The sequence below is a fragment of the Pan paniscus genome, chromosome 6 (genome assembly GCF_029289425.2).
Source record: "Pan paniscus chromosome 6, NHGRI_mPanPan1-v2.0_pri, whole genome shotgun sequence".
Classification (NCBI taxonomy): Eukaryota; Metazoa; Chordata; class Mammalia; order Primates; family Hominidae; genus Pan; species Pan paniscus.
In genome coordinates this window covers 96,168,154-96,183,036 of record NC_073255.2, presented here as the reverse complement: position 1 = coordinate 96,183,036, position 14,883 = coordinate 96,168,154, and the positions used below count along the sequence as shown (strand labels likewise).

The 14,883-nt window shown below is 36.7% G+C and overlaps 1 protein-coding gene across 14 annotated transcripts in view; it reads left to right on the top strand.

Moving 5' to 3' along the window:
• The window catches only part of MAGI2 (membrane associated guanylate kinase, WW and PDZ domain containing 2), a 1,443,575-nt gene that overhangs the window by 1,138,991 nt on the left and 289,701 nt on the right, over nucleotides 1-14,883 (top strand). The window lies entirely within an intron of this gene.

Below are 14,883 nucleotides of genomic sequence, written 5' to 3'. Positions count from 1 at the left end.
TCTGGTTCTAGATCCTTGAGGAATCGCCACACTGTCTTCCACAATGGTTGGACTAATTTACACTCCTACCAACAGTGTAAAAGTGTTCCTATTTCTCCACATCCTCTCCAGCATCTGTTGTTTCCTGACTTTTCAATGATCACCATTCTAACTGGTGTGAGAGGGTATCTGATTGTGGTTTTGATTTGCATTTCTCTAATGACCAGTAATCATGAGCTTTTTTTCATGTTTGTTGGCTGCATAAATATCTTCTTTTGAGAAGTGTTCATATCCTGTGCCCACTTTTTGAGGGGGTTGTTTTTTTCTTGTAAATTTGTTTTAGATCTTCGTAGATTCTGGATATTAGCCCTTTGTCAGATGGATAGATTGCAAAAATTTTCTCCCATTCTGTAGGTTGCTTGTTCACTTTGATGATAGTTTCTTTTGCAGTGCAGAAGCTCTTTAGTTTAATTAGATCCCATTTGTCAATTTGGGCTTTTGTTGCCATTGCTTTTGGTGTTTTAGTCATGAAGTCTTTGCCCATGCCTATGTCCTGAATGGTATTGCCTGGGTTTTCTTCTAGGGTTTTTATGGTTTTAGGTCTTACATTTAAGTCTTTAATCCATCTTGAGTTAATTTTTATATAAGGTGTAAGGAAGGGGTCCAGTTTCAGTTTCCTGCATATGGCTAGCCAGTTTTCCCAACACCATTTATTAAATAGGGATTCCTTTTCCTATTGCTTGTTTTTGTCAGGTTTGTCAAAGATCAGATGGTTGTAGATACGTGGTGATATTTCTGAGGCCTCTGTTCTGTTCCATTGGTCTATATCTCTGTTTTGGTACCAGTATCATGCTGTTTTGGTTCCTGTAGCCTCGTAGTATAGTTTGAAGTCAGGTAGCGTGATTCCTCCAGCTTTGCTGTTTTTGCCTAGGATTGTCTTGGCTATGTGGGCTCTTTTTTGGTTCCATATGAAATTTAAAGTAATTTTTTCCAATTCTGTGAAGAAAGTCAATGGTAGCTTGATGGGGATGGCATTGAATCTATAAATTACTTTGGGCAGTGTGGCCATTTTCATGATACTGATTCTTCCTATCCATGAGTATAGAATGTTCTTCCATTTGTTTCTGTCCTCTCTGATTTCCTTGAGCAGTGGTTTGTAGTTCTCCTTGAAGAGGTCCTTCACATCCCTTGTAAGTTAGATTCCTAGGTATTTTATTCTCTTTGTAGCAATTGTGAATGGGAGTTCACTCATGATTTGGCTGTCTGTTTGTTATTGGTGTATAGGAATGCTTGTGATTTTTGCACATTGATTTTGTATCCTGAGACTTTGCTGAAGTTGCTTATCAGCTTAAGGAGGTTTTGGGCTGAGACCATGGGGTTTTCTAAATATACCATCATGTCATCTGCAAGAAGAGACAATTTGACTTCCTCTCTTCCTATTTGAATACCCTTTGTTTCTTTCTCTTGCCTGATTGCCCTGGCCAGAACTTCCAATACTATGTTGAATAAGAGTGGTGAGAGAGGGCATCCTTGTCTTGTGCCGGTTTTCCAAGGGAGTGCTTCCAGTTTTTTCCCATTCATATGATATTGACTGTGGGTTTGTCATAAATAGCTCGCATTATTTTGATATATGTTCCATCAATACCTAGTTTATTAAGAGTTTTTAGCATGAGGATGTCTTGAATTTTGTCAAAGGCCTTTTCTGCATCTATTGAGATAATCATGTGTTTTTTGTCATTGGTTCTGCTTATGTGATGGATTACATTTATTGATTTGCAAATGTTGAACCAGTCTTGCATCCCTGGGATAAAGCCGACTTAATCATGGTGGATAAGCTTTTTGATGTGCTGCTGGATGTGGTTTGCCGGTATTTTATTGAGGAATTTTGCAGTGATGTTCATCAGGGATATTGGCCTGAAATTTCCTTTTTGTGTGTGTGTCTCTGCCAGGTTTTGGTATCGGGATGATGCTGGCCTCATAAAATGAGTAAAGAAGGATTCCTTCTTTTTCTGTTGTTTGGGATAGTTTCAGAAGGAATGGTACCAGCTCCTCTTTGTACCTCTGGTAAAATTTGGCTGTGAATCCATCTGGTCCTGGACTTTTTTTGGTTGGTAGTCTATTACTGCCTCAGTTTCAGAACTTGTTATTGGTCTATTTAGGGATTCGAATTCTTCCTGGTTTAGACTCGGGAGAGTGCATGTGTCCAGGAATTTATCCGTTTCTTCTAGATTTTCTAGTTTATTTGTGTAGAGGTGTTTATAGTATTCTCTGATGGCAGTTTGTATTTCTGTGGGATTGGTGGTGATATCCCCTTTATCATATTTTATTGCATCTATTTGATTCTTCTCTCTTTTCATCTTTATTAGTCTTGTTAGTGGTCTATTTTGTTGATCTTTTCAAAAATCCAGCTCCTGGATTCGCTGATATTTTTGAAGGGTTTTTTGTGTCTCTATCTCCTTCAGTTCTGCCTGATCTTAGTTATTTCTTGTCTTCTGCTAGCTTTTGAATTTGTTTGCTCTTGCTTCTCTAGTTCTTTTAATTGTGATGTTAGGGTGTCAATTTTAGATCTTTCCTGCTTTCTCTTGTGGGCATTTAGCGCTATAAATTTCCCTCTACACACTGCTTTAAATGTGTCCCAGAGATTTTGTTATGTTGTGTCTTTGTTATCATTGGTTTCAAAGAACATCTTTATTTCTGCCTTTATTTCTTTATGTACCCAGCAGTCATTCAGGAGCAGGTTGTTCAGTTTCCATGTAGATGAGCAGTTTTAAGTGAGTTTCTTAATCCTGAATTCTAATTTGATTGCACTGTGGTGTGAGACACTGTTATGATTTCTGTTCTTTTGCACTTTCTGAGGAGTGTCTTACTTCCATTCACGTGGTCAATTTTAGAATAAGTGTGATGAGGGGATTGCAACCCCTGTTTTTTTGTTTGTTTGTTTGTTTTTTGTTTGTTTTTGCTTTCCATTTGTTTGGTAAATATTCTTTCATCCCTTTATTTTGAGCCTATGTGTGTCTTTGCACATGAGATGGGGCTCCTGAATACAGCACACTGATGAGTCTTGACTCTTTATCGAATTTGCCAGTCTGTGTCTTTTAATTGGGGCATTTAGCCCATTTACATTTAAGGTTCATATTTTTACATGTGAATTTGATCCTGTCACTATGATGCTAGCTGGTTATTTTGCCTGTTAGTTGATGCAATTTCTTCATAGCATCGATGGTCTTTACAATTTGTTATGTTTTTGCAGTGGCTGGTACCGGTTGTTCTTTTCCATGTTTAGTGCTTCCTTCAGGAGCTCTTGTAAGGCAGGCCTGGTTGTGACAAAATCTGTCGCCATTTGCTTGTCTGTAACGGATTTTATTTCTCCTTCACTTATGAAGCTTTGTTTGGCTGGATATGAAATTCTGGGTTGAAAATTCTTTTAAGAATGTTGAATATTGGCCCCCATTCACTTCTGGCTTGTAGGGTTTCTGCAGAGAGATCCTCTGTTAGTCTGATGGGCTTCCTTTTGTGGGTAACCTGACCTTTCTCTTTGGCTGCCCTTAACATTTTTTCCCGCATTTCAACCTTGGTAAACCTGATGATTATGTGTCCTGAGGTTGCTCTTCTTGAGGAATATCTTTGTGGCATTGTCTGTATTTCCTGAATTTGAATGTTGGCTTGTCTTGCTAGGTTGGGGAAGTTCTCCTGGATAATATTCTGAAGAGTGTTTTCCAACTTGGTCCCATTCTCCCCATCACTTTGAGTTACACCAATCAAATGCAGATTTGGTCTTTTCACATAGTCCCATATGTCTTGGAATCTTTGCTCCTTTTCGTTCTTTTTTCTCTAATCTTGTCTTCTCGCTTTATTTCATTGAGTTGCTCTTCAATCTCTGATATCCTTTCTTCTGCTTAATCGATTCGGCTATTGATACTTGTGTTTGCTTCACGAAGTTCTCTTGCTGTGTTTTTCAGCTCCATCAGGTCATTTATGTTCTTCTCTAAACTGGTTATTCTAGTTAGCGATTCGTCTAACGTTTTTTTCAAGGTTCTTAGCTTCCTGGCATTGGGTTAGAACATGCTCCTTTAGCTTGGAGGAGTTTGTTATTACCCACCTTCTGAAGCCTACTTCTCTCAATTTGTCAAACTCATTCTCTGTCCAGTTTTGTTCCCTTGCTGGCGAGGAGTTGTGATCCTTTGGAGGAGAAGGAGCATTCTGGTTTTTGGAATTTTCAGCCTTTTTGCGCTGGTTTCTCCCCATCTTCATGGATTTATCTACCTTTGGTCTTTGATGTTGGTGACCTTCCGACGGGGTTTCTGTGTCTGGACGTCCTTTTTGTTGATGCTGATGCTATTCCTTTCTGTTTGTTAGTTTTCCTTCTAACAGTCAGGCCCCTCTGCTACAGGTGCACTCCAGACTCTGTTTGCCTGGGTATCACCAGCAGAGGCTACAGAACAGTGAAGATTGCTGCCTGTTCCTTCCTCTGGAAGCTTCATCCTAGTGGGGCACCCACCATATTCCAACCAGAGCTCTCCTGTATGAGGTTTCTGTCGGCCCCTCCTAGGAGGTGTCTCCCAGTCAGGATACACGGGGGTCAGGGACCCACTTGAGGAGGCAGTCTGTCCCTTATCAGAGCTCGAATGCTGTGCTGGGAGATCCGCTGCTCTCTTCAGAGCCATCAGACAGAGACGTTTAAGTCGGCTGAAGCTGCGCCCACAGCCGCCCCTTCCCCCAGGTGCTCTAATTTTACCTTCTTACATATCTTAATATGCTACTTTCTCCATTTAACCTACTATGCTGATGCGCATTCTTATTGTTTCCCTTCTTGGGGTTGTCAAGCTGTCTAATTAGATTATAGATTCATTAGGTGGAGGCCAATGGCTAATTCTGTGTTTAGTACAGAAACAGTACATTGTTGGTATTTAATCATCCATATTCTCCTGTTCTTGCTTGGTGGGATATAATAATACATCTTCTGAAAGCTCAGTGGAGTGAAAATTCCTCGGAAGAGGGTGAGAAAAAGGCAAAAAGAACAAATGAATTCTCACTCAATACTCAAGAAGTTCTTCTTTTTATGAGAGTATAATAGCTAAGCCACTAACCTATGGAATGGGGAATCAGCCTGAATAAATGCAAAAGAAAAAATCAATATGCAATAGTTGTTTTATGCAGCGCTATTCAATTCCAAGAGGGCTGACAGTTTTTATGGGAAAATAGATGTGTTGTGCCATTTGGGAAATAAGTAAAGCAAATAATTCATATGTAGAACTTTCAGGAGTGTCTCAAAATGTTTAAGATGTGTTAACTGTGTTCCTTAGAGAATCAAGGGTGAAGCAAGGGTAGGGAAAATATTAATTTACCTAATTTGTAAGTAAAGAGAAAAAAATACTTGGCAAAGCTCAAAGATTCAGGGTTTATCAGCTCATGGGCCAGAATCCCTGATTGCTCATCTGCTGTCCTATATAGTTTATAAAATCTGTAAGGATTGAACAGTATTTACTCACTCTAGGGTTATAATTTAAGTGCTGCTCAAGTGCTTAATAAAGAGTTTCACATTTTCTTCACCTTAGTTGACTCTCTCTTGGTTTGTAACCAAGTTTACCATGGCTTTTTCTAGAACTTTATTGATTTTAATTGACAGTTTCTACTGAAACAAAAGGAAAGAAAACAAAATTATCTACTTTGTAATAGGTGGATTCTGTAAGACTGCATTGATAAAATAGTAGATTATTTTATCAACTCTGTTTTATCACATACAAATAAAGGCTTACAGAGTACTTTTTCTTGTCAGCTAAGTAAAGCATCTTTTCTGAAAATGTCATTAACACCACTTGGAGTTCATGTAGAAATCAACTTAAAGATCTCAGAATGTTTAAAGAGCTTCATTTATAATCCCTTCAATATAAAGGAGAGGAAAGGGCAGGAACTCACTGTATCTGTATCAGCACTAAAATGCAGTGTAAATAATGAATTCTTATTTATATACACCCAGTTTTATTACTGGGCTAAAATTTGATGAAAGAGAAAAGAATACACACATGTTTATTCATTGTTTGCAATGCACCTTGAAAAATATTGAGTGACACCTTTACATCTGAAAGCACTTTCATTTAAAGTAGTAGCTGCAGGGGATAAAAGGACACTTTGTAAAAGAGACAGCCAAGTATCATAGATCATTCTCTGTCACTCACAGACGGACAGCTAAGACACTTCCCAGTGGACTCTGGGATATATTTGAAGAAGTGCCCAAACCCAGAGACTCCCGATGGATTGAGAAAATGGCAAATCTTCCATCATGAAAAGGTTTAAAGGAAGAATATGTTTTGGAGTAAGCCAGAGAAAGTATAGGAAATTGTTGAAGCAAAACAAATCAATACTGAGAAAGAAAATGATCGAGAGACAAAGATGACCACAGTTCTTCCTGTAAATGAAGAACATGTTTATACACCTGCAAATGAATTCTAAAGGTAGAAACTTACTACCTATAAAATAGAAATGAATAGAGACAAACGAGGTTGAAATGGAACAGTAAAGAAGCTCTAATTTTGAAGATAATTTTTTAGCCTCTTACTATACATTTAATTCTTATTTGAACAGTTTGCAATTCTGAATATAATAGATTCTGATCTAATTGGCTGAGAATGATAATACTCTTTAAAATGAGTTTCTGGCATAATGTTCAGTCTTCTCTAAGCCTATAATTATTGATGGGTGTATGCGAACAAGGAGCTATATGATTTAGTTGGGCTCAGTGGACTAATAATAATACCCCTGATCCGTGTTTGAAACCCTCCAAGGAAGAACTCAATGTGAATAGCATGACTAAATTCTATAGACAGCAGCACTTATAAGAAATAAAAGGAATTACAGGATATATGAACTCTATCATCAATTCTTATTTCTGGGAAAATGGCAAAATGTGAAACCCTGCCAAGTATATGCCAGTTAGTGTGATTCATTTTGAACATGAGTTAACCCTTTGGCCCACAGACGTCCTGAGCCCAAGTGATGTCTCTCACTTAATATCAGGTCATATTGCTTACTGATGTCCCTAAGCTGTATGAAATCAAAATGCAAAACACTTAATTCCAAGTGGGAGTCAACATGAGGTGGTAACTAGGACATTTGGAAACTTGGAAAAGTGACTTCTTCCTTACAGACCTATTGCCAAAAAATGTGACAGTAGGTCTCAGATCTTCTCCAGCTCTAAAGTTATACAAATGGACAGTTGTGAACCACAAAATTACAAATATTGGTCTAGCCAGTATAAAACTATGACTTTTCTATAGCATGTCCTATCTGCAAACTGGATAAAGTCCACCCATAATAAAGGGGTATACCCAACAATTAACTCTGATATCCATGTCCTATCCTCTAATAGAAACAACCACAATCAATTGAATACAATCGAACAGAGTCAAAACACAAGTGCCAACAAAGGTATGGTCAGCTAATTTTATAACTTCTCATGAATATATACAAGAAACAACACAAAAGCATAACAACAACATATAATGTTTAATTATGCTGGAGCGTGATTTGAGTATACTCCACAATTATTATAATTGAGCAAAGAATGATGGTTAAAGTTACTGAACAAAAAGTAATAGGCTGAAAAACAATCAACTCAGAGGCCCTGGGGGCCATGTGTGCACATGCCTCTGGTTAACACTGTTAAACTGTTACTAATAGAGCCAATGCTAAAGTTTCAAAGTTCTGGATCATTGCTCCTTAGGGCTAGGATGTGGGCAGTTTGTATTATAACTGAAGTCCATCTTCATAGTCGGTCATCTTTTTCCATGCCCTCTTCCTTTCAGGATAGCATGATAATTCCTCAGCAAATTATCTGTCTTACAAACTTCCTTTTTCATCCCATAATATAATTTGTTTTATCCTCTTTTAGAGAGCTGTAAGGCATCATTTTTATATCCACTGGAAGTCATGAAAAAGCAATAAAGAGGCATTAATAAATACTTAATCTGCATTGTGTCCTATGAGTATATCATATAAAATATATGCTATCAAACAAAATAGTATATGGCTCTTGAGCTACCCAGGCCTTCTTCTGGGCTAATGCCATTTAATGCAGTGTGAGTCCATTGCAGTCTTATTTAAAGATTAGGCATTTATAAAATCAATCTATCTTTGTATTCAAGGAACCAAGCCTTTGGCTCCATGATAAATCGTACAGAAACATTATGTTTGATTAATCTTTTTAATGCAAATGGAGAATGAGAGGTCTTTCAAAGTGAACAGCATCTTAGTGTGGGTTAACTTAGTATAGGTTAATTCATGTCTCCATTTTAACTTAAGTCCCCAGGGCACCCATAACTTTAACTCATGTTTCCCAGTTTCAAAACTTTCTTCCTATAATTCATTTTAAATCATAAATACAATAATTTTTAAGTCATTTTAAAAAGTCATTGTAGTGTCAGAGGAACTTAAATCTATTAAATAGCAAATTAGCATATGATTTTTTTTCCGTCTCTGAAAAGAAATGTTGCTTAACAGATATAGTTTTAAAAGCAAAAAAGTAAACAAAATGTGCTACTGGCCATTGAGCTTAATAATACACAGACAAGAATACTTCCCCTTCCATAAATTTCTTGACTTTTTTTTTGGTACCAATAGCAAAGTACCTATTTCTATATATCAAAAAAAATATTTTTCTCTCCTTCGAATGTTTGTAACTGTTTTTACACACATACTTAGATTTTAATATTTTGTGTTGGTATCATTGTTTCTATTCTTTATTATTCAAATTGGAAAATGCATTTTGATGTTTTGAACTGACAACCACAATGATAGAATTTGAATTTTTTTATGTCATTAAGCTTTGTTTCACTTTCCAGTACAGTTAATGTCATTTTTCCTCCAAGATGAAATTTTTTTTATTTTTTATTTTTATATATTTAGGGGATACAAGTACAATTTTGTTACATAGATATATTGCAGTGGTGAAATCCGGGCTTCTGGTGTAACCATTACCTGAATAGTGTACATGGTATTCATTAGGTAATTTCTCATCCTTCACCACACTCTAATGCTCCCACCTTTCTAAGTCTTTATTATCTACCATTACACTTTCTAAGTCCATGTGTGCACATTGTTTAGCTCCCACTTATAAGTCAGAACATGTAGTATTTGACTTTCTGAGTTTTCACTTAAGGACCTCCAGTTCCATCCATGTCACTGCAAAAGACATGATTTCGCTCTTTTTTATGATTTCATTCATTTTTATGGCTGAGTGATATTCTATGCGATGTGTGTGTGTGTGTGTGTATATATACATATATATATACACATATATATAAAATATATATATATGCAGGTATCTTTTTGATATAATATTTTCCTTTGGGTATATACCCAGGAGTGGGATTGTATATGTGTATATATATACAATATATATGTATGCAGGTATCTTTTTGATATAATATTTCCCTTTGGGTATATACCCTTGAGTGGGATTGCTGGATGGAATGGCGGTTCTATTTTAAGTTATTTGAGAAATCTCCAAACTGCTTTCCATAGAAGTTGAACTAATTGACATTCCCACCAGCAGTGTATAAGCATTTCCTTTTCTCCATGTCTTCACCAACATTTGCATTTCCCTGATTATTAGTGACATTGAGAGTGTTTTCATGTTGTTAGCCATTTGTATGTCTTATTTTGAAAAATGTTTATTCTCGTCCTTTATGGGGCTATTTATTTTTCTCTTGTTGAGTTGTTTGAGTTCCTTGTAGATTCTGGATATTAGTCCCTTGTCAGATGCATAGTTTGCAAATTATCCCATTCTATATATTGCCTGTTGATTATTTCTAAATAAGTTTTCATGATATTTTTGTGGTAGCTAAAATTTACAGTTCACCTATACTCATTGCAGAACTGGATGTTTCTGCTACATAAGAAGTTTAGGTTTGATGTTCATTCTTAAAATATGTAAATTTCATTTCGACCCTAATTTTTCATATTTAAATTAAATGTTACTATATATTAATTTATATGTAGAAAAAAAACAAATGTTTCAAAATAAAACAACTTTTTTTGTATGAAGTTTTTTTCCACAGCCTCCATTCAACCAAATTTGCTTTGCTTTCCAATATATAAATGTCCATTTCATGTAAAATTGTATTTAGATTAATAGATCCCTTCTGTTCCTTTAACAGATTAAGAATTTGTCACCAGGTGCAGTAGTTTATGCCTGTAATCCCAGCACTTTGGGAGGCCGGCTGGCAGATCACTTGAGGTCAGGAATTTGAGACCAACCTGGCCAACATGGTGAAACCCCGTCTCTACTAAAAATACAAAAATTAGCCAGGCATGGTGGCATGCACCTGTAATCCCAGCTACTAGGGAGGCTGAGTCAGGAGAATCACTTCAATCCGGGAGGCAGAGGTTGCAGTGAGCCTAGATCATGCTACTGCACTCCAGCCTGGATGACACAGCAAGATCCTGTCTCAAAAAAAAAAGAATTTGTGAAAGTGTCATAAATTTGCATATTAATGTTTTTAATTAAAAAGACAAAGTCTAAATGTTTTATCAGTATGTGAGCACTTACAAAGATATTTTATCTCTATTGATCTAGAGTTATAATCAAGAAAAGATGACCACATTGACATGTTCTCATGCATCAGATGACATTCTAATTTTAAAAGCTTCAGTTGTTTCTTTTGTTTCTTTATACTATCATTCTCTTTTTCACAGGAAAATGCCATGAAAAATTATTCTGTCCCTACTACTTCCCTCTCTTTAGATCCATCCCCTTAATCCTCTGTAGTCTGGATTCTGAAACACCTCTTTACCCAGACTCCTGTCTCGTCAGTACTGCCAAATGCAGAGACTTCGAGTCATTGCTCTTGAACTTTCTGAAGTATTTAATGATATGGACCACACAATTCTCCTTGAAATTCTGTCTTCCCTTGTTCTATGGCATTGCTCAACTGTTCCTCTTTTCCAACCTCCCCACTGCTCCTGGAATCTGGTTTCTTTTTCGTCTTTCTACTGCCCATGGGGATTGCTTCTCACTCCATCTTCTGTTTTTCTTTCTCTATTTTATTTCCTGAAGGAGCTCATCCATTGTCATCCCAGCTTAGCTACTTATTAGCTGTGTAATGTAAGGTGAGTTATTTGGCATCTCTTTGGTTTCTCATCAGTAAATTTGATATACTAGTTGAGGTAAAAATCAAATGAGTTAGCACTTAGAAAGCACTGAGAACAATCCCTGTCACATGGTAAGTCATCATTAGCCATGACCATTATTTGTTATCACACTCAAAGCTACATCTTCACCTTTGATCTTTACTTCGATGTATGATTCCATATTTCCAAGTGCTTTTAAGAATATTCTGCCAACATTATGTCAAATATCAACATGTCTATAACAAAAGTCAATTTCTTGGGCTATATTCCCTTATCAAAATAGCTTATCCTTTCAAGTGACCCTTTTTTATTGCTAGTATTGCTATCCTCCAGGTAATCAAGCTTGATATCCTACAAATTTAACATTTCTCTTTTATCATCTCCATTTAATCTTGTTACTAAGCTTGTCCTCTCTTCATTGTAACTTTTCAACTTCCCACCTTGGTCCAAATCCTTGTCATCTTAGTAAACATCCCTACTCCCAGTGTCTTTACTCCAACCAAACAAGGTCTTATAAACATCATTTCAATATGTTATATTCTGCTCTACTTAGTGTTCATCTACTCAAGAAGTTGGAATTTTAAAAAATCAACTGTATCAATAATTATTAAATAACTGAGAATAGCAGAGCTGATGTACTTTTTAAAAATTATTTTTATTTTTTTGAGCTGGAGTCTCGCTCTATTGCCAGGCTGGAGTGCAGTGACGTGATCTCAGCTCACTGCAACCCCCGCCTACTGGGTTCAAGTGATTCTCCTGCCTCAGCCTCCCAAGTAGCTGGGACTACAGGTGCGTGCCACCATGCCCAGCTAATTTTTGTATTTTTAGTAGAGACGGGGTTTCACCATGTTGGCCAGGATGATCTCGATGTCTTGACCTCATGATCCTCCCGCCTCTGCCTCTCAAAGTGCTGGGATTACAGTTGTGAGCCACCACACCTGGCCACTAATGTACTTTTAAAATATGTATTGAAAATGTAACTGCATAAAATAAAAAACTTATTTTAATTAGATAAAATTTTAGAAGAATAATTTTTTGCTTTTATGGAAGATTAAGAAAATAAGCAGGAAGGATTATACAAATGCTTCCACAAACCCTAGGTATCATACAAAAGGGCCAATGTTGCTACCACTACTATAATAATGATAACTAACATTTGTTCTCTACATTAAGCTTTACATAGGATTTTTATGTAGAATATTTTATCTTCTCAATAATTCAATGAAAAGAATATTAATGTCAACCTAATTTATAGAAGAAAGGTCTGAGCCTCACAGAGGTTAAGCAGCTTATCAGAGATCATGCAGCCAGGAAGCCAGAAAGCCAGAACTTGACCTCAGGCTCTTAATTCCAGGTTCTATGCTTTTTCCATTGGGCTATTGAAAGACCTCAATAATTATTTTTTAAAATCTATTTTTTTATTTTAGTTTCAGGGGATACACATATAGGTTTGTTACATTGGTATATTGTGTGACACTGACGTTTGGGGTATAAATGATTCCTTCACCCAAGTAGTGAGCATAGTACCCACTATGCTAGTTTTCAGTCCTTTCCCTCCAGTAGTCCCCAGTATCTATTGTTCCCCTCTTTGCGTCCATGTATACCCAATGCTTAGCTGCCACTTATAAGTGAGAACATATGGTATTTGATTTTCTATTCCTGCCTTAGTTCACTTAGGATAATGCCCTCTAGCTACATCTATGTTGCTGCAAAGGAAATTATGTAATTCTTTTTTATGGCTGCATAGTATTCCATGGTATATATGTATCATATTTTCTTTATCCAAACCACTGTTGATGGGCATCTAGGTTGATTCCTTGTCTTTGCTATTGTGAATAGTGCCACAATGAACATACAAATGCATGTGTCTTTTTGGTAGAGCGATTTATTTTCCTTTGGGCATATACCCAGTAATGGGATTGCGGGGTCAAATAGTAGCTCTGTTTTAAGTTATTTGAGACATCTCCAAAATGCCTTCCATGGTAGCTGAACTAATTTACATTCCCACCAACAGTGTGTAAGTACTCCCTTTTCTCCACAGCCTCACCAGCATCTGTTATTTTTTTCCTTTTTAATAATAGTCATTCTGATTAGTGTGAGATGATATCTCATTGTGATTTTGAATAATCATTTTAAACAACTTACTACATTTGAAAAATTGTATAGTAATACGTTACACGTAGTGTACTGTTAATGAATTTTGAGTGAATGAGTGAATTACCAGATAAACTATGTATTATGTCTATCTGGCAATTCTAAGCCCCATAGTATAAGTATACTAAAATAACAGCACATAATATGATGAAAACCTGAAGCAGTTTCCTAAGTGACTGATGCCTAACTCAGCTGAATATTGACTTACAAAGGGACTTCGAGTATAGACCTAAGGAGATTGCTACCTACCTGTCTCTGAGATTCTCGTGGACTTCAATGTGAATATAGTAATGGAACATCTGAAAAGGAAGGGAGTAATACAGAAGAAAAATGGTAGGCAAAGAAAATGGGGTGTAGAGAAGCAGACTACTGTGCCTCCATCCTTTTCCAGAAAAAAAAAAAAAAGATGGGTCTGACCTCACCCTGGCCTAGATGCCTTCTCCTTAAAGATTATATGTATTCTCTTGCTCTAAGCCCCTACTAAATAAGAAGCCTTTTAATTTGTTCTTCCAAACACTTCAGTATGCAGAAATAGAACAGAAAAGGGGATACCCCACTCCGAATGACTAAGCTGACAGTCTTGTTGTACATTGGTCTCTCTTCCTAGTGTCTGAGTATCACTGAGTCTGACCATTTCAAGGTGGCCTCAGAGTGTCCAGACAGGCTGAGAACCACCTACCTAAATCACAGAGACTCAACCCAGATGCTGTCTTCTCAAAGAAGTTTTAGCAGCAACAAGCAAGCTCTCCTATATCACATCCCCCATTAGAATGGCACTGGCACTGAATAACATTGACAGTGAATTTCACCATCAACAGGGTAGGGGAAAATGCTGAGTATTAGAAATTCATTGCCCATTATTTAAAGTGAGCTTGGTTCTCTTTGATTCAGCAAATTGACTCCCAATGACCTAACTGGAATTTAAGTCTTTAATTCTCTTATCCAATGCCTCTCAAAATCTGACCCCATTTGAATTGTCCCTTATTATTTCACCTAGCTGCCTCTAGCACCTTGCTTGGGCAGGTAGGTGAAATAATGAGGGCCCCTCTTTTCAAAGACTCCTCTCATCTTTGCTCATTCTAGTCATTCCTGAAACGATTTTTTAGAAGTTTTTATTCTGGAAAATTTTAATCATATACAGAAGTAGAGAAAATAGTACAATTAATTCCCACATACTCAGCACTTAGGTTATCAACTCTTAGCCAGTCTGGAAAGGCATTTTCTCCTCCTCTATGCTTAGATTCATTAAGGTCTACCTCAAATCCTATGTCTGAAATGAAATTTCTCTCTAATTATTGCTGCCTAAACTTGCTCTGTTACCTTCCTGACCTCATCTGGGGCAATATTACTGCTTCATGTTTTGTTATCTGGTAATGTTCTTTCTGTTACAACACTGTAGTATAAGCTCTCTAGGTACACAGGGAAGCTGCATGCATATTTCATATGTAAAACCACATCTAATATGAGTTTCACAATAGGCAATCTATATAATTAAGCCTTATAAGCCACACGATCACTACCTGGCAAAGACATAGTATCCAGAGAACAGTAAAAATATTTGTACTTTTGTACCACAAAGTATCTGCACCTATTTAAATTCATTAGCCAAAAGGTCAGTAACAA